The sequence below is a fragment of the Chelonoidis abingdonii genome, chromosome 7 (genome assembly GCF_003597395.2).
Source record: "Chelonoidis abingdonii isolate Lonesome George chromosome 7, CheloAbing_2.0, whole genome shotgun sequence".
NCBI lineage: Eukaryota > Metazoa > Chordata > Testudines > Testudinidae > Chelonoidis > Chelonoidis abingdonii.
In genome coordinates, this window is record NC_133775.1 from 27,847,048 (window position 1) to 27,871,951 (window position 24,904).

The 24,904-nt window shown below is 39.4% G+C and overlaps 1 protein-coding gene across 18 annotated transcripts in view; it reads left to right on the top strand.

The window, feature by feature from the left end:
- Positions 1 to 16,051: 16,051 nt before the first annotated feature.
- The window catches only part of ADGRL2 (adhesion G protein-coupled receptor L2), a 501,988-nt gene continuing 493,135 nt past the window's right edge, over positions 16,052 to 24,904 (top strand). For 6 of the 18 annotated variants that reach the window (XM_075067749.1, XM_075067756.1, XM_075067752.1 and 3 more), the window contains exon 1: positions 16,055 to 16,378. The gene's annotated coding sequence lies outside the window, so the exon portion shown is untranslated. Of the gene's footprint in view, positions 16,379 to 24,904 lie in introns of all 18 variants that reach the window. The other 12 variants (XM_075067748.1, XM_075067750.1, XM_075067751.1 and 9 more) reach the window with 4 other exon arrangements.

The following is a 24,904-nucleotide window of genomic DNA, read 5'->3' on the forward strand; positions in this document are numbered from 1 at the left end:
AATAATACTGTAATGTATGCCGAAGGTATTTTTAAGTCAACAAAAATAAAAACCAGTAAGAAATATTTATATCATTTTCCCATTTTAACTCATTTTAGCTTTGTTCTGTTGTGTTGTTATAAATCAGACTATTTAAATGCTTCAGATTTGTCATAAGAGTCAATAAAATCTGATTTGCAATACAAATTCCACACTCTTTTTCAGTGACTTTATATACAGTGATAATTAGCTCAGTAATCTATTGAGCGCTGGCTTGGAAGCCAAGACAATTGCTATTGCTAGTTAACTGGAAAGGTAAATAGAGGGTCATATGACACTTTGCTACTTTAGTAACAGTTTATTTCATTGCAAAACTTTGTATTTTTACGCAATGTGAGCCATTTAGCTGCTTGCATCCTGTAATGATTGTTTCTCAGTTCTGCAAAAGCCCATATATTATTTTTGTCTCTGAAAGTCAGTTTGGTTAAAACTACACTCTGAATCTTAAAGGAGAAACAGTATGTTAGCTAGATGAATTAAAGGTGCTTGCAGTGATCCATTTCCATACAAAATCTTTTTTACAGTGGAATTTTTCCTGTTGGCAGTGATTTCTTTTTGCATGTTTACCCGTTTTCCCCCTCAGCATCTCCTCCCATTTGCTGCCTGCCTGAGTTGGCTATAGCTACCTTATGTTCTTAGAAGATATTGCATAGGTATATAAAAGGGACAACAGTCAAATAAATATTTTGGTAATGTGTGTAGCCAGAGATTGCAGGAATATGTAGATAATGACCTGATTTTTCAGAGGTGCTGAGCACATGCAGTTCCAGTTAGGTCTGATCCAAAACCCATTAAAAACAATGAAAGGATTCCCATTTATTTCAGCTTGGAGAAGATTGACTTCATTAGGAGCTACAAGTTGTTAGCAACCCTGAAATCCTGTCCATTAGTACAGCCAAATGTCTATAAAACTGAATATTTCTAAAATAAAGTATTTGATCAGTGGCAGCAGCAAAACATTTCTTTAGCAAACGAACACTTATGTCTCTGACACGGTGATGAAACCTTTTTCTATGAAAAACTTTTTCTATTAACTTCATGGGCACTTCGGCCAGAGAACTACACCATCAGGCTAAGTATGGTTTAAAAGTGTAATATAGATGTAAAGTGCCTAATCCTGCAAAGCAGCTGTAGGCAGAATTCTCACTGAATTCACTTGCAATTATCCCCACAAAGGGATTACAGGAACAGATCCAAAATATATTTTTGTGCTCTTATTAAATTATTTTATTATCTTAGAGCTAGACCCTGGAAGTTTGAGATGTACAAGGAATACAGGAATAGGCCACTATTTAGTATTGTACATAAAATTTTATAGACACATCAAGGACCTGATCCAAAACTCGCTGAAGTCAATAGAAAGAAACCCATTGACTTCAGTGAGCTTTGGATCAAGCCCTCATGCTAATTACAACAAATTTAAGATGACCTTAATAAAAATAAAAACCCCGCTTTCACTAGAAAAGCTGTGTGTGTGTTTCTTGTCAGAAAAGGACTCACTTTGCAAAAATGTTAAAAAGTAGGGTATTTTTGAAAGAGTAACTAAAATTTGAAGAACATTAGAGAAACTAGACTATGTTTGTTCACACTGTAAATATATATATATAATATATAAAAATAAAACTATTGTGGTGAAACAAGTGAAATAATTTGCCCAGCTTAATATCATTTCAGGCAGGTGCCAAACAAGGATGGATACAACTGAGCTAGTCCAAAATTATATGGTTAAAAAACAAAGGGTTGAAAATCTGCTATAAATAAAATGTTATGCCGTTGCAGCCTCTACTTTCATTACATGCTGAGTAAAAAGCTTTTTCACTATAAACAACAGAAAAACTATTTTATACCATTTCCCTCAGTACTTGAGAAAGACAGAACAAGCAAAACATTATAGAATTACTGTCTACTGTTGATAGTAGAATCATTTTATTACTTTTATTTCTTTTGAATCTTTGGTAATATGTTTCCTATAAGTCCAGTCTGTCTTTATAGCTACAAGGATGAATTCAGCCCTAGTATAACTACATAAAATTCCATTGAAGTCAGTGAAGTTGTGTCTCCTTATGACATGATTTTTTCCCACAGTCTCTCCTTCTGTCATATATAGTCATGTCAGGTTTACTCAAGATAAATAGATTCGCAGCCAGTGGTCCAGATCCAATGAGGTGCTGAGTGCCCTAAGCTCAAACTGACTTCAAAGGGAACGCTCATCACCTCATAGGCTCTGGCTCTATCTGCAGAATTTTCTTGAATTTCCCCATACTTATTCCAGGAAATACTTTGAATAGTACAAATATTGAGGTTAGCTGACTGCCAGAGTCAGCCTTAGCAGTTTTGGATGGATCTATGAAACAGTTGTATTGGTTTGGGTTGGGGTTTTTTGTCCCTCTACCCATGTGCAACCTTTTCTGTCCTAAGCCTATTTTTAAAGGGTCAGCTCCCATTTATCTTGGTATATAATTTATGTTACTATTAACAATCCAAAACCAAAAAGATGAAGACAACAATAAACAACTATTCAAAAGTATTGCTAAATATAAATAATATGAACCTATCTCTAAAACATCTATTCCAGGGACCTCACATGTGCATGGTCTACTCTGGACTCTCTCCAGCTCCAGCACACTGCTCAGAGAAGGAGGTGTAAGGGAGTTGGGCTGCTTTAAGTTAAGGAAAAAATTGCATAACAGAGCTCTGTTCTGTCACATGCCTTCCTACATCCTCCATCCCCAATGTGCCCCCAACACTTACACAGAAGTCTTCCGTGGCACACTTGCATCTGCAAGCTGTTCTCTGCAGCAGAACTCAGAGTCAACTGAATGTCACTGGAAGGCCAAATTCTGTGGGGAAACTGGCCCATAATATCCAAAATAGCTTATCACAGCGCTGCTGGCAGTGTCTAGTGCTGGGAGGCACAGTGAATGAACATAACGTTGCTTACCTCTTCCCAGCACTGCACTGAGATGTCTGTACAAATCAGATCTGACTCAGCTTTGTCTTGTTCTGCTGAGTAAAGTGTAGATACCATAGTAAAAAAATAAATCCTGATAACAAGACAAAGCATAGTGCAAAGATATTGTCACCTCAGCATGACAAAGTAACGAATAGCAAGGTATGCTTTACACCCTTCATGAAGTAATGTCTCTGCATTACATAACAGTTGGAAAAGGTAAACTTGCTGCTAAAATTCAACCTTGGGATAAGGGTAAAAGGGACCACTTCCCAGACATAAAAGAAACCTGAGATTTTGGCGGTGGTCATCCTCTTGCCTATAAGATCTTGAAGTTCAGGGGAGACCTGAAGTTTTCACAGATGGAGTTCCCCCATTGGGAATCTCTGCTTCTCCCCCCATAAGTGAGGAAGGTGGAAAGGATTCAGATGCGAACTGAGTCCTGGGGGGGGGGGGGCTGAATCCTAGGAGTAGGCCCAAGTCTACCCCAAATTATTGGTTATTTGGCGGGAGTTCTGAACACTGCATTGGACCCAGTTAAATGCCTGATATGTGAGAGTTCAGGGAAGGGGAGCACATAACACTCCTCCCACTGATAAATAAATGAAAGTTGCAGCCTGCCGCTTAAAATCCATCCCACGTGTCTGGTGTTCATTTGCCTGCATGTCCTGATCAAGAAGTAATTTCTCTGCATTACATAACACAGTGGGAAAGGCTAAACTTGCTGCTAAAATTCAACCTTGGATATCGCATCTCTTCAAAAATAAATGTAGTAAATTAAAAGTAAGTCTTGCATCAAGACATGTGGGTATTGTGTGAATTCCTGAACAAACAGGAAATTCTAACCCAGAAAGATCCTTTGAAAAATAGTTTACTGCTTTGTTTGACTTTATTAGCTCTTCTTTTGCAATTTCGTTGATTTCTGCCCATCAGCTGTCTACTTTAAAACAGACACTGGACACAGTTCTGGTAGTATGTAAATCAGTTTTAATGAAAATGATTATCCTGAAGCCACCTTGAGAACTGAAAGGTTTGATTTATCCAAGTGCTAAAATTAGTGTCTGTCTAGATTATTCTGAATCATTTCCTACACAGGGAAGTGGATTTGAAACAGACAAACGAGAAGTGAGAGAATTAGACATTCATGCTGCAGTGCTTCAGTCTGTCGACTTAGCTTAGGTGGTCCCTTTTAATTTATTTATTTATTGTAAAGAAAGAAGAAATAAGTTAGGAAATGGAAGAGACTCAAATATAAAAGTAACTAAATTGCCCTTTCTGAACTATTGGATGGAGATTTGCAAAGCCACATGGGAGGTTTGGACACCAAATTCCCATTAATTGTCATGGTAAATTGGCTTCCATATCCTTTAGGCAACTCTGAGAATCTCAGAGTCTAAGCACTTTCCTTTGCCACTGCATCCAGAAAAATGCAAGCACTGGTCCAGCATAGCTCCTTTAAATTCAGTACAATCCCAGTTGGAGCGCCCCCTGGCTGCCCCAACATGGGGCTGTGCCTAAAATAGAGGATGTTGATCCAATCTCAAATGGGGTAAGTTCCACTCTAGACTTCAGACAGAGAGGCCTGTCACTTGGAAAGAGAACCTATGGGAGAGTGGGGGATCGTGGTGGGGAGGAGAGAGAGATCTCAGGTTTTCTTGACCCATCACAACAGTTAATTAAACAACATTGTATGCAGAGAGAGCAAAGGGACTTGATTTATTATAAGAATAGAATGATGCTTTTGTCTTTTTGAGTGACATATTACAATTCACAAGTGAGGAAACCACTGGTAACTTTGAAAGTAGAGTACAATGTATAGTATACTGTAGTTTCATGAATGTTAACAATCCCTGTCCCTCATGGAATCTGGCAGATTTGATCTGTTTCAATCGTCTGTCCAAAAAGTGATCTGATAAAGTCATACAACATGTAACATGGTATAATTAAACTATTTAATTTGATGGCTACCATTTTAAAGAAATCACTGTGAATTTTTATATGTGATATGGATTGTTAGTAGATCAAGTATCCAAAAATGAGGATTTCTGAAATATTTACTATTCTTTGTAAAATAGAATGTCATGTTAGACAAATCTCTACATTATCTTTGAACACAGTGCCTTTTAACTCTTTTATTATTGAACTCATTTAGGTACATAAGACCAAAAAAATAATGGAGGTACTATAGGAACTCAAGTCTGATGCAGAGACACTAAATGAATTCTTTGCATCTGTCTTCACTGCACAGGATATGAAGGAGATTCCCATATTTGAGCCATTCTTTTTAGGTGACATATCTGATGAACTGTCCTAGATGGAGGTGTCAATAGAAGAAGCTTTGGAACAAACTGAAAAATTAAACAGTAATAAGTCACCAGGACCAGATGGTATTCCCCAAAAGTTCTGAAGGAACTCACATTTTAAATTGCAGAACTACTAACTGGAGTGAGCAGACAAGGAGCAGAGAACCACAATGATTTAATTTTGTAACAAATAGCTTAACACAAGCTCATGAAAAAATATGTTTAGTCTCCTGTATACTTATAGGTTTTTACTGCATTTGTCACTCTACTATCTGAGCACCTTCCAGGAGTGCATTAAGCAATGTGACTAGCATCCGTCAGGTATTTTTTTGCCTCATCCTCTCCTGAGGGGGAGAGGTGTGTGCAAAGGAATGTTTTGTTTTTGATTTTTTTTCTTCTATAGTATATATAAACATGCTTGATGTTTCCGTTAGAGAGGGCAAGGTCAAAGAAATGTGCCTTGCATTTAGAGCAGAAGGTGGTAAGGTTTGTAATCGTTCTTAGTTCCTATTAGAGTTCATTCCAGTTTTGAACTTCCCCCAAGAAAAGTTGTGGCTTCTATATAGATGAGTTTTATCCTTGTTTAAAAGAGTTCCATTATGCACGAGGAACAGTTATCACCGTACTTTTCATCCAGAGCTTTAGCTGATCCTTTAGATAGCCTGGGGAACTGGTGCAGAAGACTAAGATACTGTATATCTAACGCTCAGAGTAATAATTGCTCATGTTTATGCTGTTATGGAGTCTCAGGCTATGTCTACACTACGGGATAATTTCGAATTAGCTAAAACCGGTTTTATAAAACAGATATTATAAAGTCGATTGTGCGCGTCCACACTAGGCACATTAATTCGATAGTGTGCGTCCATGGTCCGAGGCTAGCATCGATTTCTGAAGCAGTGCACTGTGGGTAGCTATTCTGAAGCTATCCCATAGTTCCCTCAGTCTCCCCCACCCCTTGGAATTCTGGGTTGAGATCCCAGTGCCTGATGGGGCAAAAATCATTGTCGCAGGTGGTTCTGGGTACAGCCTCACCCCTCCCTTTGTGAAAGCAGCAGACAACCATTTTGCACCTTTTTTCCTGGGTGAACTGAGCAAACGCTATAGCACAGCAAGCATGGACCCTGCTGAGATCAGTAATGCAATCATGGACGTTGTAAACACCTCGCGTATTCTCATGCTGTCTATGGTGAACCATGAACTGCAAAGGCAGGCGAAGAGGAGGCAGCTACGGCAGCACGGCGATGAGAGCGATGAGGACATGGACACTGAATTCTCCCTAACTGCGTGCCCCTGCATTTTGGAGCTACTGCTGGTAATGGGGCAGGTTCTACCCATTGATTCACAGTGGCTGCAAAACTTTCGCATGCGTAAGAGCACTTTCTTTGAACTTTGTGACTTCCCCTGCCCTGAAATGCCATAATACCAAGATGAGAGCAGCCCTCACAGTGGAGAAGCGAGTGGCAATAGCCCTCTGGAAACTTGCAACTCCAGACAGCTACCGGTCAGTCGGGAATCAATTTGGAGTGGGAAAATCTACTGTGGGGGCTGCTGTGATGCAAGTAGCCAAAGCAATCATTAAGCTGCTGCTACGAAAGGCTGTGATCGGTAAATGCAGGTCAATAGTGATGGCTTTGCTGCAATGGATTCCTAACTGTGGGGGGCCATAGATGGAACCCATATCCCTATCTTGGCCCAGAGCACCAGGGCACCCAGTACATAAACCACAAGGGTACTTTCAATGGTGCAAGCACTGGTGGATCACGAGACGTTTCACCACAACCACGTGGGATGGCCAGGAAGGGTCATGACGCTCGTGTCTTTAGAAGCACTACTCTGTTTAAACGGCTGCAGCAAGGGAATTACTCCCAGACCAGAAATAACAGTTGGGGATGTTGAAATGCCTGTGTTATCCTGGGGGACCCAGCCTACCCTTGATGCCATGGCTCATGAAGTCAATACAGGCAGCCTGGACAGTGGTCAGCAGCTGTTTAACTACAGGCCTGAGCAAGTGCAGGATGGTGGTAGAATGTGCTTGGCCATTTAAAGCTCGCTGGCGCATATTACTTACTCGCTCAGACCTCAGCCAAACCAATGTCCCCTTGCTTGCTGTGTGCTCCACAATCTCTGTGAGAGTAAGGGGGACCTTTATGGCGGGGTGGGAGGCTGGGCAAATCACCTGGCGCTGATACGCGCAGCCAGACACCAGGGCGATTGAAGAGCACACAGGAAGTGGTGCGCATCAGAGAAGCCTTGAAAACGGTTTCAGCACGGGCCAGGGTACGGTGTGACGGCTGTGTTGTTTCCCTTCATGAACCCCACCCCTTCATTGACTCCTTCCCTGTAAGCAACCCACCCTCCCCTTTGATTACAGCTTGCTGAAGGAAAAAGTCAGTATCGTTTAAAAATCATGTATTCTTTATTAAAGTTCATTCCTGTAAGCAACCCACCTCCTTTTGCATGTATTCTTTGTTAAAAAGTTTATAAAAGAGGAGAGAATTATCTAGGTATCCTGGGTGTGGTTTGGGAGAGGATAGGAGGGAAGGAAAAGGCCATTAAGCACATTTCAATGTAATGCAGCCTTTTGGTTGGACTGTCCACGGGGTGGAGTGGGCGGGAGTAGAAAGCCTTCCCCCATGCGTTCTAACACGTCAGGGTGAGGAAGATATAGAACACAGGTGAGTACTGAGGTGGTTAAACATGGGCTGCAGTGGCACTCTGTAACCGTGCTGCTTCCTGAATACCACCAGAGTCGGAGGATATCAGTTTGATAACGCAGCAGCTCCAGCGTTGCATCCCGCCACCACTGATCTTCCTGCCTACACTCTTGATCTTCCTGCTGCCATCTCTCATCTCGAGCATCTCTCCTATCTTACATTGGTCCTTTCTGTCCTCACGTTCACTGCATCTTTCTGTACTTTGCTAGCACGTCCTTCCACTATATTCTGATGAGCTCTTTCATTGCGGGTTATTCCATGATTTCAGAGAACATTTCATCTCGCGTCCTCTTTTTCTCTCGCCTTATCTGAGTAGCTTGCGGGATGGAGTAGGGAGGCGGAAACTGTGCAGCTGCATGGGGAGGGAAAACAGGGAGAGAAGTATGTAAAAAGATACATTTATAGAAAACATGATTATACTCTTTCACATGAACAACACTCCCCTTACATAGCACATGTGATTTCACTACAAAGTGCATTTTGCATCTTTTAATTTGAGTGCCTGTGGTCTCTGGTGTTGCAGATTCATAGACACAGGTCCGGGCATCATACTTCAGCTTTCATGCGGCATGGTAGGCTTTATCTTTGACTTCTCCAGCCTTATATACACAGTGCCCTATGATGCTTTTCCTGTTAACAGGCAGAGCAACGCCAACCCTCTCTTCCCTATGCAAGGAATTGCTATACCCTCCCCCACCGTATGGCTGCTATCACTGCTAGTCACCACCTTCTTCCCCCGCCACCGTGGCTGGTAGCTGGAAGATTCCTGCTCGCAACAGCAGAGAAAAGCTCAGCGCTATCCTTCTCCCTCCCCACTTTGCTACGTGCATGAAGATTTGATTTAGCAACAGGCCAGTAGGAAAATAGCCATCTCTGTCCTCTTAATTAAATTCCTGAATTTCAACCAGTCTCACAATGAATGTATAACTCTCCTGAGAATCAGCATGAGATGAAGAACGGATGTTTCTTGAATGCCAGCATCACGGACCATACGCAGCTGTACTTTGTCATGCAATGATACCCAATTACTTGCTACATGCATGGCGTGGTAAAGTGTCCTACCATGGTGGGGAATAAGGCTGCTTGCCAGAAACCTTCTGCAAAGGCTTTTGGAGTACCTCCAGGAGCGATTCATGGAGATTTCTTGGAGGTTTTCGCTCCATCCCAGACATGTTAACAAACGTTTCCTGTCATTTACTGGCTGCAAATGCATCCCAAGCCCTGATGGCATCAATCATAAAAAACGCTTGCTTTTAAACCGTGTTTGATATTTACAAAGGTACACTCACCAGAGGTTGCTTCCATGGATTCACTGTCTGGGCTAGTGCTGGAGGGTGGAGGGTAATTCCTCTGAGATAAAAGTCCTGTTTGGACTAATGGATGCTGTGTGCTCGCATGCAACAGTGTCTCTCTCTTCCTCCTCCTCCCTCTCATTGTTCCCTCCGTGGATCTCATCGCATGGTATTAATAGACCCACCTGAATCCAGGACAAGGGGGGTATGGTGGTCAGCCCCTAAAGGCATTCAGCTCAGCGTGAAACGCCATGTTTGGCCCTCAACCTGATCCCGTTGCTGCTTGGTTTCTAGCTGTCTGAGCTCCTTTAACTTTTACTTGCACTGCACTGAGTCCTGCTGTGCTTTCCTCATCATATGCTTTGAAATTTTTCAATATTTTTCATTTCGCTTATTGGAACGGAGTTCGTGTTAGCACTGAATCCTCTCTCCATTATCAGATCACTCAAGTACCTCCTGGCGTGTCCATGCCTGGTTGGCTTTTTCATTCCGAGACTGATGCTATCGTTCACGTGAGGTGAGCTCTGTGTGTCCCTGTGTAGATGTAAGTCGCACGCTGGCCAAACAGGAAATTGAATTCAAAAGTTCACGGGGCTTTTCCTATTTACCTGGCCAGTGCCTCTGAGTTCTGATTGCTGTCCAGCGTGGTCACACTGGTGCACTGTGGGATACCTCCTGGAGGCTAATAATGTTGAATTCCGTCCACACTAACACTATTCCGATTTAGTAATATCGATTTTAGGGTTACTCCTCTCATGGGGGAGGAGTACAGAAATCGATTTAAAGAGCCTTTTAAATCGATTTAAAGAGCAGTGTAGTGGGGACAGATGATCGATTTAACGGCGTACTGTAGACCAGGCCTCAGATAATACCAGCAAACTGAGGACCTGATTCTGATCTCACAGCCTCAGTAACTTTGTACAAGTGCAGCTCTATGGGGCCCAATTCTCCACCACCTTGATTTGGTGCAGTTACTTATACTGTTCAAAAGGAATGTGAAAATGCTACTGTTCTGATTTGGTAGCATCATACAATCACTTTGCATAGGTGTAAATACACAACGAGGAGGAGAGTGGAGAGTAAGGCCCATTGGCTGCAGTGAAATTACTGCCCATTTACAATAATGTGAAATAAAAATCAAATCCTTGGATTTTCTCCTGGTACTTTGCTGTATTTCTTTGACTGCAAAATAAATGAATTTAGATATAGAAATGAAAGAGATGGATTAGTAATTAGAAAGGTGACAGATCTCTGAGGGGATTTCACTCTCATGAACTCTTACTTGTTTACCTGTATGTGTTTAGGAGGTAGAATACTAGGGATGAAATGCTACCAACCATCACATGCAGCCTACTTATCTAGATGGAACAGAAATGGCATTTGATACCAGCTTTAGGTGATGGAGAGTGGAATGTATTTTTCACTGTGCACAGGTGAACATGTGAGGGAAAAATGAGAACTGAACCTTCTATCTTGAAAACTGGAATAAATCTTTATTCTGAGGACTGAAACTGATTTAGTTAAGTTCTCTTTCCTTTCTCCCCTTTGGTAACAGAAAATGGCTTCCTCTCTGCCAGCCCTGTTGCTAATAAACAAGTTTGTGCTTGTCAAATAGTGATGCCCCGTGGAATCCATGTTGCAGATACTCTGAGACTCCCGAGATGCTCACTGAATTCTTACAGTGGGTCTCAAGATTTATGTTGTCACCAGAAACTTACAAGAAATTCCTACCTAAGTAAAGTGGGTTAGCTACTAAAGTTATGTAATACAGTGTGCATGTGTAGCCTTTGTGCAGTCAACCTTACAGTTTTTATTGTGTCTTTTATTGGTATTTCTTCTGTACCCTTTCTTCTTCCATGCTCTTTTTTAAAAACTACAATGTCACTTTTATTAGACTATAATTCTGAATTTTTTTTAAATGCATTATTCCTGCTCTTTAATGAATTAAACTGATTGAAGCTCTGGCTTGACCATTTAAAGTCTCAGTCTGTAAAGATGTGGTTTGTTTCCTTTTGACCTGGGTAACAGGCTGACACTGAGAGAGACTGTAAGTCTACTTATATGCAGATAATCTGTTGTCCTGTTTCTTTCAGAAGTTGTCATGAATTAGCATTCAATTTGCTACAATTTTGTCAGCTTTTTAAAAATTCATTTCATATGTATTTACTCTTACACCATTCTCTGTTGTTCTGCAGTATTGGTCATACAGTGGCAGCTGTTTAGCCATCCCTGATGACTGGTCATATTATGCCTGTATTGCAGGTTTCAATTCTGCTACCTCTTTTTGTTAATGAAATACATGTTGCTTGATTGAATTAAGTTCTCTCCACATGTACAGCCTGTCTACCTGTCACAGGTCTTTCATTATACTAGACTGTCCTGTATTTCTGATTTAAGTTTCCCTCTTATTTTATGAAGAGTTACCTGCCTTTTTGTTACTGGACAAATACTGTATGATTTGATTACTGTGCAGCAAAATGATAAAAGTCTGGTACCAAAGATCCTATCTCGGTGTCCTTTGATATGTTCTCTTTTATTCATGTGGGTTTTCTCCCATGACTAAGTATGCTCCAGAAATATCTTCTGCTGCTTCTTTATGTTGGGTTTGAAGGGCTGAATTACCATTAACTAGAAGTTATATTGGTCATGGGCAAACCTCAAATTGGGCAAAACTCAAGACTACTCTTTTGGATGCTATTTTGGATATTTTTGTTTCAATTTCGTGTGGAAACTTGATACATATGAAAATTTCTGAAAGATTCAGGGGGCTTTTATTTTATTTGAATGATTGATGTGCATGTTGTGGGGGCAAGGATTAAACTGTTAACAAATATATGCGGAACTGTCTTTTGCACAGCTGTGAGAAAATACAACCCAGTTTGCCTTTGTGGCTATTTGATAGGAGTGTGTGTCACCATCCCTCTAAACTCACTTTCTCTCATAAGTTTGACAACTTTGTGTTGATTTTGTGGTCAGTTGTTATGGTACATTTGCCTTTTCTTCACTCTAACCTGATTAGTTCTTTTTTTTTGTTGTTTCTCTCTAGTCAACAGAGAATTGGTAATGTGTTTGCTCAATTGCAGAGCAAGGATGTGCAAATGGATTTGATTAAAATATCATTTTCATCTTTGGCCCTCTCCTCTAAGTGAATGAAATTCAGAACTCTTATAAGGTTAACAGATATTCTAATAATTGTTTAGCTAGTTCCGCCAGGTCTCCCCACAGTCTTCACTTTGTTTTCCCACACAGTGATCGCTAGCAGGTGTAAGTAGTTTGCCAAAAGGGAATCTCAGTCCCAATCTCTTCAACCTCCCACCCCCACACTACCAAATGAGATAATTTTCCTGGTCTTCCTACAATTTCTCCTAATCCTTCTTGTGCTCTGGTTCCTCCCCGGCTCCTTTCTGAAGTCCTTTCCTCCTTTCTGAAGTCCCCTTATCTTTGATGGTCTTCAGAGGGTCCATGTGTAGGGTGACAAAGCTGCTGCTACATCCATATCTGTCACACTGTAGGATACCCTAGTCCAGAATGCACTGCAGGCTAGGACCACGGAGAATGCAAAATGTATCTGAAAGCAGCACAGTCTAAGGCGCTGTTAGACCTGTTGAATCTGATGACATTCTTTAAATATTGAGAAGGATTGATTGGGGACCATGGAGAGTAAAAGAAGCCAAAGAAGACTTAAGAAGTGATTACTGAGGTTAAGGGAGTTTAATATGAGTAGTTTGGGCCAAATTATTCTCTTCAAGATACTGATGTAAAGTGGAGTTACACTGAATTTACACCACTTCTTGAAGCAGATTTTGGCTCATGGTGCTTTTCAAGGTCCTCTAGCAGTAGGAGACACACTACTCATAACCCTTCACAGGCAATAGTGTGTAAAATATGGATTTGTCATGGAAGGTTGTGAAGAGAGAAGGGTACTCATTCACTTATTGGGAGGTCAGAGAAAGAGTAAGTGGGAGGAGCAAGTGAATTTTGGAGGCAAAGGAGCAGGTCAGATATGGCCAACCCTGTGGTAATCTAGCCGTCCAGTCCCAGACCTGGACTTTAGTGTCCACCAGTCTGGTCCTGTCCCAAATCTGGACTTTTGCGTCCAAAGTTTGGGGGCTTACCTGAAACTCCCCCAAGCTCACTACCAGCTTGGATATTCTCGCTGCCACCAGATCAGGAATTAATCTATGGGGCCTGATCCCCCCTTTCCTCTCTCTGGTGTCCCCAACCCTCCCTTGGTGGGACACCCAGATTCCCAATCCCTTGGATGCTAAATATATATATTAATATCTCCCCCTCCTATTCAGGCTTGCCTCGCGGCTAACCTGTGTGACCCAAGAACTCATGCTTTCTCTCTACAATGGAATGCAAAATACCCACAGCTGGGCTCTGCCACCCCCCTTGCTCCAGGAACGAGGAAAAACTGTAACCACCAGAGACAGAGAGAATCTCTCTCTTTCCGTATCTCTCCCTGGACCCAAATAGGAAAATAGCCCACAGCCTGGCTTTCCCTTGCCTCCCTAGGAAAAGAACTTTCACAAGGTTAAAAAGAAACTTTATAGAAAAAAGAGAAAGAAATAAAACAATCATCTTGCATTAGAAACTCAATACAGGCTCTGCTTATAGAAAATATAAGAAACAGTCTGATTTAAAAGATATGCCAATTAAACCAGCACAACAAATTAACATACAGGTAAATCACCAAAGACCATCATAGCTGAATTACTTTGCGTTCCTGGGTACTTACAGATGTTTAGAAGAAGTATTAGGAGAGAATTAGAGAAGACTTGTTCCTCATAGCTAAGAAAACAACAAAGACACCGAGTATACAAATTCCCGCCCCTGACTTTAAACAATCCAGTTCTCTGGTTGGTCCTCTGGTCAGGTGTTCGGTTACCCTTTTCAGGTAAAAGAAACTTAACCCTTACCTACCTATCCATTTATGACAAACCCCACTCACTCCATCCCCCTCTCCCTCCATTGCTCACTCTCTCCTACCCTCACTCACTCACTCGTTTTAACCGGGCTGGGGAGGATCAATTTTCAACCAGGTGTTTAGCTGAAAACTGAACACCTGGCAACCCATTATGCGTTTGAGATAAACATGGAAGGAAAGATGGGAGAGAAAAATGGGAAGGCTGTATGAAACCTCAGCCAGTTTGGCTACATTTTTAATAAACATTGAGAGCTAAATCCTCAGCTGGTGTAAATGGGTGCAGCTCAAGGATCTAGCCTCCAAAATGAAGTCATCTGAATCTCCAATTTTTTGGGAGAGAGCCAAGTGCTTTTTTAAAAGCTAGCAGTTGTGTATGGGGCATAGGCAGTTACTAATAACTGTGTCACATAGCTTTTATGTAGCAGTATATTCCCCACTACTTTGTCCAGAATCTGTGTGATCATTTATCTGCAGTGAGTGTTACTGTAAATGTTTTTACTTCCAATAAGCAATTTTTCATGGAAGGGGTAAGCTTAGTACTTACAATATTTATTGTTTAACTAGATGCATCATCTAGTTTTCAAGCAAATATCTCAATCCTGCAAAGTGAACCCAGGCAGGTCCCCACTGATTTCAACCAGGCTCCAAGCAGGGGGGTAGACTCCTGAGCCTGCATAGACTCTGGTTGACTACATTGAGACTGTACATGGCAACAGGATCTATTTAGCTTGGGTCTCTTTGCAGAATCAGGGCTAAAAAGGGGAACATGAGACAGAGGGATTTAAAATTTCATGTAACTGATGTGTGACCCTCAACTGTTTTGCAATTTGGCTTTGGTTTGTACAAGCACCAAAAGTTCAGATTTTTGTTTGAAGTTCTTTTGAATTATCTGAATCTCCTGAGATTGCAGCTTTGGGCTTGAAATCTCATCAAAATAAACTCTCTCAAAGTTTTCTGTTACCTCCCATTTCTGAATAGCTATTAGCTCTTCATTTAATGACTTTTAGTCCAGCTGGTACCCAACAGCTATATTTAGAGGTTCAAAAAATTGTAAACCGGGAAATTGTAAGATGAGAAAAAAAAATCTAAATGCCTTTGAACCAGAAAAAAAGTTTAGTTCAGGTTCATCTTAGTTTTGATGAAGGCTCAAGAGGGTTCCTCACACTTCCCTAATCAGCATAAGTACTTCATTTAAATCAAATTGGGAAAATTTGACAGGTAATACTTGTGTTATTCATGGTAATAAGGGAGAAGCGGCTGGATGCAGATTGTTAGAGGGTTTCACGGGTCTCTTTGTCTTGATACATATCAGTAATCTCAAAAATATTGGCTTACAAACACAGAGCAATGATGTTTTTGTCAAAGACAACTATATATCAACATTTTGAATGACATCTTCTGTTCATGCCTTTAAAGTTATCTGCATACTCAATAACTGTATTTTTAAGGCATATGTAGAAATCTGTCTTAATTTGTACAAAGTACTGTATGAAATGTTTCTGTGTTTAAAATTACGTGGGGAGTTTTACCTGCCTCATTCTTTTACCTGCCTGAATACAAATCATTTGAAGCTTCCAGTATAAAATCCTAACTTTATGATGACAAAATAATTAAGTGTTTATAAAAATCTGATCAAATGGAACATCAGAAGTTGAGGGGGGAGGGGAAGGGGTAATTCTGTTATTAACTAGTGCTTAATGACAGCATTTCTTATCTTACAATTGTGACATGAAGAGGGAGCTGTAGCTCTTCTGAGACACAGTTCTGCCAGAACCAGCATATCCAGCCAAGCTTCCTGATTTCTTGTCTTCTTTTTCTCTCTCTCCCCTTCTCTCTCTCGTTCTCGCTATCATTCATTTACTCTCCCATTTTTTTGCCACTGTGCCAGATAAATTTAAATGTATCTGTTCAAGTGGAGATAATCCATGCAAATCAGAGGCACTGGCTTGCAGTGCCTGATTCACAAAGAGAACTCCGCTTCAGGAGGTCACTTGTTCACAGCTGCTCCTCCCATAATATTTTTTCCCTCATTGCAGAACTGCTGCATGTATACAGTGACTGAAAGGACTCAATTTACTGCAACTGCAGCCCGGTTTTACTGACAACTTTCTTTAAAGGGGGACTTACCGTCCATCTGTCTTGTAAAGGTAGGAGCCTGATTCTTCTAAAGACATGTAATACTGTCACCGTTTGCTCATTATTAGGTGTCACTATAATGATTCATGTTGTTGTCATAAGTAGGTCCTAATATGATGCCAGGTGCCTGATGCTTTTGTGGCTTATCTGTATAGGTGCAGTTGTTTAAGTGACTGTTATTCTAATGTTTATTGAGCCAGCTATTTATCCTTTTTACAATAAGTAGGATTTTAACAGAGAGGCTCTCTAGTCTACAAATTCAACCTTCAATTAAGCTTTTTTCTTTTTCCTTTTAAAAAATGTTTTTCGGTGTCTGCTTAAGTTAATGCAGTGCAGTAGTCATCAAGTGAAAAGTCAATATTGTCTGGGGTTTCTGGCCTTGAACCTTGTTAGGGTGTTATCTTTGGAGCAGAACTAACTGTTGAAATGTTTTAAACACAAATAAAAAGGTCACCTTTTACTTTGCACTATTGTATACAAGGAAACTGCAGGCCTTGTTGCAAATGGGCCTGTCAAATAAATGTAGACCACAAGATAAACATATTGTTAATAGAATTGCCAGTAGTAGTAGAAGTAATTAAATGTAACCATTATAGTTATATGTGTTAATATCTATTTTTGAAATGTTGAAAATAAAATGCTTGGGGTTTTTTTGTTGTTTTGGGCATAATTCTTATAGACTGCGGGGGTGGGGGGATTCAAGCACTATTTACTCAGTGAAGTTCTGACTCAAAGTGTGTACAACAAGAAATATGAAACTAGCACCTTTGAAAGCACACTGATTGTATGAAGGCAGACAGTAAGTCTGGCATCACTTCATGAACATTTCTTTGGATTTGCTGGCAGAGTTTAGAGTTACAGCTGAAATGTGCCTTTGACAGGACAAGTTTAGATATATTCAAATACAATAAAATAATAGTTTTGAAGAGCAGCACAGTGCAGAAGTTACAGCATTAGAATTCTTCTTCCTTAAACTTGTCCTGCAATAAAAGTTCCTGTTTGTCACCCTAAAACAGCTGCAATTTGTAAATTATAATAACTAGTTTTGTATATATTATTCATATAAAACCGTTACATAACTATCTTAAGAGTTGATAATAACAACTGTAATTTTAAAACTTTGAAACAGAATAGAGGCAAGAGGGAAATTTTGTAAAGCAGAATGGACAGAAAGAGGGAAAAGAAAAAAGTTAAAAACCTTCCCTAGTACCTTCAGTGATACTCATGGTATAAATCTTCAGTTTTAACATTGTGGACTAGAATCTTTTAGTTAGCAGTGTTCACCAAAATGTATTTGCTATCCACATTAAGTATTCCGGTTCCTAGAGTGTCTATCTTTTTCTCTTTGATATACAGTCTGCTTTTGAAAAAAAATGCATTCTGATTTTGGAGTACAGTACAAAGGAAAGGAGCCTTCTCATTGTTAGCATAAAGAAGACATCTACACAAGTATTTCTGTGCAGAGGGCAATCTTTCTTCCTCTGGCATTTGTTAGGTTACTCTACATAGAATTTAGCAGATAACTATCTTCTGCTTCTTGGCATTTTAGTGTTCCCATTGGTATGCAGGCTAGTCTGCTAGGATGGCAACTGACAAAAGAAACATGTTTTATAGCAGTGTGTAATAAAAGCCTTTCATAATGATGTAACAGAAATCTGACCTTTCTTTCTTACCCAGTAATTATAATTGTTGTTAACTATTTTAAGTGAAAGTTTTTTTTTTTAAGTAATTTAAAGTTACCTACGAAGAGCCAGTATGTGTTTTTGAACAATGCCTTCACAAATTACAAATTTTAGAATAATCTCCATGTAGAAAGAGAGTGACAAATTTCTCCATTCTGCTTGCTGCACACACAGCAATTTTGATTTAGAGAAGGAGGAAAGAGTCCAGTGCAAATTCATTCTTCTTGCCTACTCCAGGAGCAAGAGCATTTATAGAACATTTTTTGGGTATTACAAAAAAATAAAATGGGGGTAGGGAATTTTAAATAGGAAAAGTGAACTTCAGGAAAGACCTTAGGGATCTTTTTTTAATGGAAATTCCGGCCAGTGTAAAGTTGGGAGATAAAAGAGATCCCTGTGGAATTTGTAATCAGTGAGATGAGATTAGATAAGTCACTACTGGAAATATGAAAAGGGGGCTCAAGGACCTTTAGGAGGAAAAGCTTTTTGTAAGTGAACAAAAAAATGCTGTAGCAAACAGCTATTTTTGGCTTCCTTTCCCCCATCAACTAAATGGCCAATGTTTTATGTGTATGGAAGTGTTCCTTAGTGAGTCACCACCATCATTTCACTGAGAAATTTCAAAACGATTGGTATGATTCTCCTCTTCCATACACCAGGTTTACACCTTGAATTCATTGATACACTGAAATAAATGAAAGGAAAATCAAGCCCTGCATTTTATACAAGCCTCTGAATTTATTTGCTAGCCTCTCAGGAAACTCTCCAAAGATCTAACCCATATGGTAAGCTTCAAGTTAGTTCATAGTCTTCTAAACAAAATTATTAGGGTCCTTTACACCTGGTTTCTGTTTTCCACTGACAATGGTTTCTTCCTCTTCATCTGTGAACTTGCCCTTGCTATGGTAACTCACTGAAATAACTCTTCAAGATAAGTTACCTTTTACTTCATTTCAGCGTGCCTTGCAAGAGAATCTGTAGGATGTGGTAAACCTTGTAGCTGTATATAATCCAGTGTACTTGCTCCCATCAGGCTCTTTTCTGCAGGTTTTACAGAAGACAGTTAAAAAGATAAATTATCATCTTAAAAGGATGCTATAGTGTTGGTTAATAAGTTCCATCTAACTTGTTCAGTGTTCAATGAGGCCCAAGCTGCTTTCAGTTTTAACCAAGTCTAGTTGCTGTACTGTGCCTTACATATATATATAGAGAGAGATCAATATATAGATATAGATAAATGTAGGGGGTAGAGAGTCTTTTAGCAATGGAGGGAACATATGATAGATCATGCCAGAAAATGTACAGCAATATAGGTTAGTAGGAAAGAAAACCTATGTGGCGACAAGTTTATCAAGCAGTGAGATGTCACTGGTGACTTGCTACAGCAGCAGAAAAAGAATATGTGTTCCCCAGGGTGTCTCATCAGTTTACGTATTTGATTATATCATGTTTTCATTTTGCAATACCTGTCATTGCCTTGTACTCCAGAATACGTTGCTGAAGTATCATGCTGGAAAATTTAGGCCTTTTATCTGAATGAATGCTGAAAATGATTGCTATTGCAGAAAAAGCATACTTATACTTCAAGGGGTTAAGAGCTGAATCAGGTCTGTAATCGACTGTCTTGTCTACTTTGCAGGTCTTCTCCATTTTAAAAAAAAAATTTCCTAAAGAACAAGATTGACATCCCTTTGCATTTTGGAATTTTTCAGCAGGTGTAAAGTGCTTGGTAATGACTGAAATTAACCTGAGGCTTTATCTGTCTTTCTTTCCTTGAAACTTCATTGAAGTTTAGTAATAGTTAATTTTTTTATGCAAACAACTGTTCTCATCAGAACACAGCATTGTAACGTCATATGCCTTTCTTTGTAATCTCTAGAGGTGTGTCAAGGTGGGCTCTTTTTTTCCTCTACATGTCTCTGTTCTGGGGAGTCTAAATAAAAATGTCCTCAGTTGAAATGAACCAATAGAGGGTTCAGATAAAGGAAAATAAATGGAGTGGAAATGCATCTTTAAATGATCAGGCTGTGAAACTTTGAACCTGGTTATCTGACGTTGTGTCAAAGAGTGTTATCTCTAAAGAAGAAACGAGCAAGAACAGGTCCGTACAGAAAAGGAATTGTTGCTTTACTTCTGTCTGTTTATTTGAGTTAGTTTGAACTGTCTCCCACTTTCTTTTCCTCCCAGTGTGCAGAGATCAAGTATTACAAAAGCAGCCAGTCAGAATCTGATTCAAAAGCTATGCTCATTTGACCTTTGGACACAAAATATATAATGTAAACAACAATCAAACAGCCTTAACACATAATCAAGTGCAAGAAATATGCAGAACATGCATGAATAGCAATTCAACATTTTTAGAGTAGGGTAAAAAGAACAAATGAGACCACTTTGTTAGATCAGCTTTTTCTTTCCCTGATCCTCATTGAAGTATCAGACTCTGTGGAGTTGCTTGGCATACAGTACCCAGTACATGAGGCTAAAGCCACATAGCCAAATGCTTCACTGATTTACACCAGTGGGATTGAAATGAGTCTAAATCAGCTAAGAGACTGTATTTTAAAAGAATAGGTTTTTTTTTCATTCTTGAGAAATATGAGTGTTAAACAACTGTACAGTTAGCACATAATTATAAATTTGTTTAAATTCTGTATGACACTGCCAAGGATTTTGCAACAAGATTGCATTTGTCACATATCCATTTAATTTCCATCACTTTGTTAATGTTGCGACATTAAAAAATCTCTTAGTTTCAGAAATAGGCATTGGTGTGAATCAATTCTCAAAACTTGACCCTTCAGTAACCAGCTGTTATTACCCTGGCAGCAAAGAGAAGAAGTTGAAATAACTGTACAAGGATAGGAAAACCAGAATGCACCCAGTTTTTAGGTTCTGTTTGTGGAGAAATTCACTACTTTCAATATTGTATGTGGTGTTATAGCCATGCCGGTTCCAGGATATTAGACAGACAAGGTAGATGAGGTAATATCTTTTACTGGATCAACTTTTGCTGGTGAGACAGACAAGCTTGCTCTCATTCTCTCTCTGTCTTACAAGCTTGTCTCTCTCACCAACAGAAGTTGGTCCAATAAAAGATATTACCTCGCCTCTTGTCTCTCTACTACCCTAAATAAACTAATAGACCCAAAACTTGGACATTTGACTCATCTTTCTACAGCTCAGAAGCTGTGTGCTTTAGCTAGGGGGACTACGACCAAAAGAGTAAATGCTTGCTAAAAGGAATACAACTATTAAGTAACCTATGCAATTTCTGTTCCCTGACCTTTGCACTATCCTGTGTTCTGTAAGTCAGTGGAGTCAATAATAACAATGTAATGTTAACTATGACACTGTGACCGACAATAAAAAATATGAGACAGAAAGAAAGAAAGGAAGAAAGAAAGAAAGAAAGAAAGAAAGAATTAGACCTGATGTTCCTGGAATTATTTTATGCTCAATAGTCTTCTTTTGAGGCAAAGTAATATCCTTGAAGGATTTTGAGCATTCCTAGAAGAAGGATAGCATATGAGGTCATTTTTATTAAAACTTTCTTGTCCTCACAGAGCCCATTCTTGGTTCCTGCTGAAAAAGCTAGTTGAGTAAACAAGCTGTTTATGAGGAAGGTTCCACAGATGTTAGATGTGTGAGTGGAATCATTGCTCATTTCCCTCATGCTACAGGACTGCTCTGCAGCCAGTTTTTCAACTACTGAGCTTCAGTAGCTTCTGCACTCTCCTCCAAGGGGTTTGCACAGCCTGGCTGTGTTAGTCCCAGATCTACCTACATCTTTCTGCCCTTTCCCTGCCTTTCTGTATCCTGTCCCAAAACTCTGTACACTGTAGCACACAGATGGTTTGATATCTCTGCACAAGCTTCTAATATCTTGCCCCCACCCATGCTTAGCATAACCACATTGGTTTCATCGCCTAAGCAGGCCTCAAGGAATTATAGGACCAATCAGGAACACACATTCTTTGTACTTCAGGACAAATCCTACAATCCTTACTTTTTTTGACTAAAAGAACATTTCAGGAATTGGCCCTTAGGCATTAAGACCAAAGTGTACAAACATGGTCACTGATAAGGGATGCCTCCTTTCATTTGGGAGCTCATTTTGAGAACAGATTAACAGAGCTGCTGAGTACTCACAATGCAGAAGATCAGCCCCATGGTACTTCACTCAAGTTGGGCTCCCAAGATCCATGGCCAACTTTAAAAATTTGACTGTAAATGTCTAAATCAGAAATATATCACAAGCTTGTGATGTCGTGGTTAGGTGGCTAGTTCCTATTGTGATAAGGCAGGGGACTGGACACATATAGACACACAGAGGATGCCATTGAGATAGTATCATGGGAAAGTGAAAGGCATTACCCCAATACTGGTTGCATGTATAGGACACATTTAACAGTTCTGCGCATTTGGTTTTAATAGCTTTTGAAATTATGTTAATAGATTCTGAGGGACTAAACCTGGCATTGATTTTCTTGGGATTTACTTTTTGTTGTTTAGTGTATATGTTCTCCCCAACATTCCTCTCTCCCTTCTCAGCCCCCATTCACTCCCCAAAAGATCCATCTTATGTCTTACACAAAATCTGTTTAATTTCCAATGAAAGATTACAGTAAGTGTGCTCTTAATGTAATGATGTCAGTCGTGGATGATAACATGTATTAGGCAGTGCAAACTGCTGATTATCTGTCAGAATAAATCTGTTTATTTCAGAAATAGTAGTCTGACAACCCCCTCTTGTTAATCGTGAAAGTACATGCTAATGCCAGGTACAGTTTGGTAGGATTCTGTCAGAGAAATGTGTTCACTAGACTTGTGCTTTGACAGCCTTTACTCCTAGTTTTGCAAATTTTCTGTATATTCTTTAAAAAAATGGATTCTGATGATTGAGCAGAGCAGCTGATGTACAATTTCATTTCAGAGCTCGTCATAGGAAAGAATGACTTGTGAAAAGAGAGAGTGGATTATAGGCTTATGCTGCAGTTCAGCATGTGCCCATGGCTGGGTTCATCTCTAGTATTGTCAATGCAGCCCATTTGTATTAACCTGGGGGTGGGGGGGAGAAAGTGCAAGGAAAGGTGAGGGGAAAGCTAGGTAAGTATTTTTTTTTTTCAGAAATCACTCTTTTTTCAGTAGTGACAGCAGTTTCTAAATATGTCATGGACTAAAAAGAATATTGCCTGATGATGCACATGGCATTCCATTTTGAGACAAAGGGCAGCATGAACTGAACATATACAGCACTTAGAATGTTGTGAATTTGACTCCGCTTTTCTGTTGCAGGGAATTAATTTTATGTATTTGAAGTGAAAAAACAATGGAATATGGAAGCATAGTTTGCCAAAGCTTGCAAGAGGTATTTTGTCTGACTTTACTGCATTTTGATCATTTCATGAATGTCATAAAGTGCAGAAAAGCATAATAAAAATTGATATTTATATTGACATTTCGGAATTCTAAATAGAAGCTCTGGAAATCTAAACAGACTTCAGACTCTCTGCAGCTGTTCCTCCAAACCCATTCTTGTTCTGGGGTTTTGTTTTTTTGTTTATTCTCTCCCCCCCCCACACACACACACATATACCCGCAATTGGCCCAGATGTAAACATCTCTATCTTTCTCCCCAGAAGATTATGCACATCTTCATCTTAATTCAGAATTTACATGTGTACTTTGCATATTTTTGCATCAATATATCTGTTTTAAATTAGATAAAGGTCACTGTCATTCATAATCAAGAAGAAGGTGTATTAAAGGTCAGGATTCAATTAAAAAAACTGATTAGATGTAGAGGTTTGTTCATATGATTTGAAATATCATTGGATAAGTAGAAATCATGAATCAACAAATTTACCTCAATATAATGGGCTACTTGCTTCATTAGGATCAGAAATGAGATTCACATATTTTTTCCAATAAACTACTTGTTTGTCTCCGTGTAATAAGAGGAAATACTTGTGTTATTGGTTCTCACAGCATGGAGTATTTTTATAATTTAATTTGGTTTAATATGTGACATGAATGACAATTCTTATGTTAAAAACAGAAATAAAGTATAGTGGCTCCAAATATATTTTGAATTAATATGGATATCAATGACATGAATATGATTAGCTTCAAAAGTAGGTTATAACTCCAAATTTGCTTTCCTTTCTCTGTACATAGGTTTTAGCTTGAGCACACTGGGAAAAATTTAGTGAGTAATTTAGTTAAGTGCAGATATCAGGGGGATGTTTAGACTAGCAAGTGAGGATGGACTAGGAGGAAAAACGGACTTGTGTTTTAGCCAACCTTGGTTCAAATTTTAGTTCTGTCACAAATTTTCTTGGCCAAGTGTTACCTTGGGCAAGCCTCTTAATCTCTCTCTGACTGAATCTTGATCTGCAAAATAAGGAAAAATAATAATACTCCCTTTCTCACAGGGGAGTTGATGTTTAATGTTCCTGAGGTGCTGAGATGCCATAATGATGAAGACTGGCAAATGGATCATACTGGTGTTGGGAAACAGCTACACTTTACCATACACTAAACCTAGGAAGGACAGATAGTTCTATGTAATATCATAAGACCACATTCCCTATTTTAGAAATATGTGTCAATTAATTAGATTGGACAGACTTAGTGCCCTCTTTCCTCACCCTAGCGTAAGCTTTGCTTCTTTACTCTGAACTTTTTGCCACTGTTTCAAGTTATAACAGCAAAAAATAAATTTGAAAAACATTACAATTAAAACAGTTATACATTTCAAACGTTTCAGACATTGTGTAAATCTTTAAGTTTTCTTCATGTCTGTGGAGAATAAATATCAGGTTACTACTTGTACTATTTTTTCGTGGGTATGGT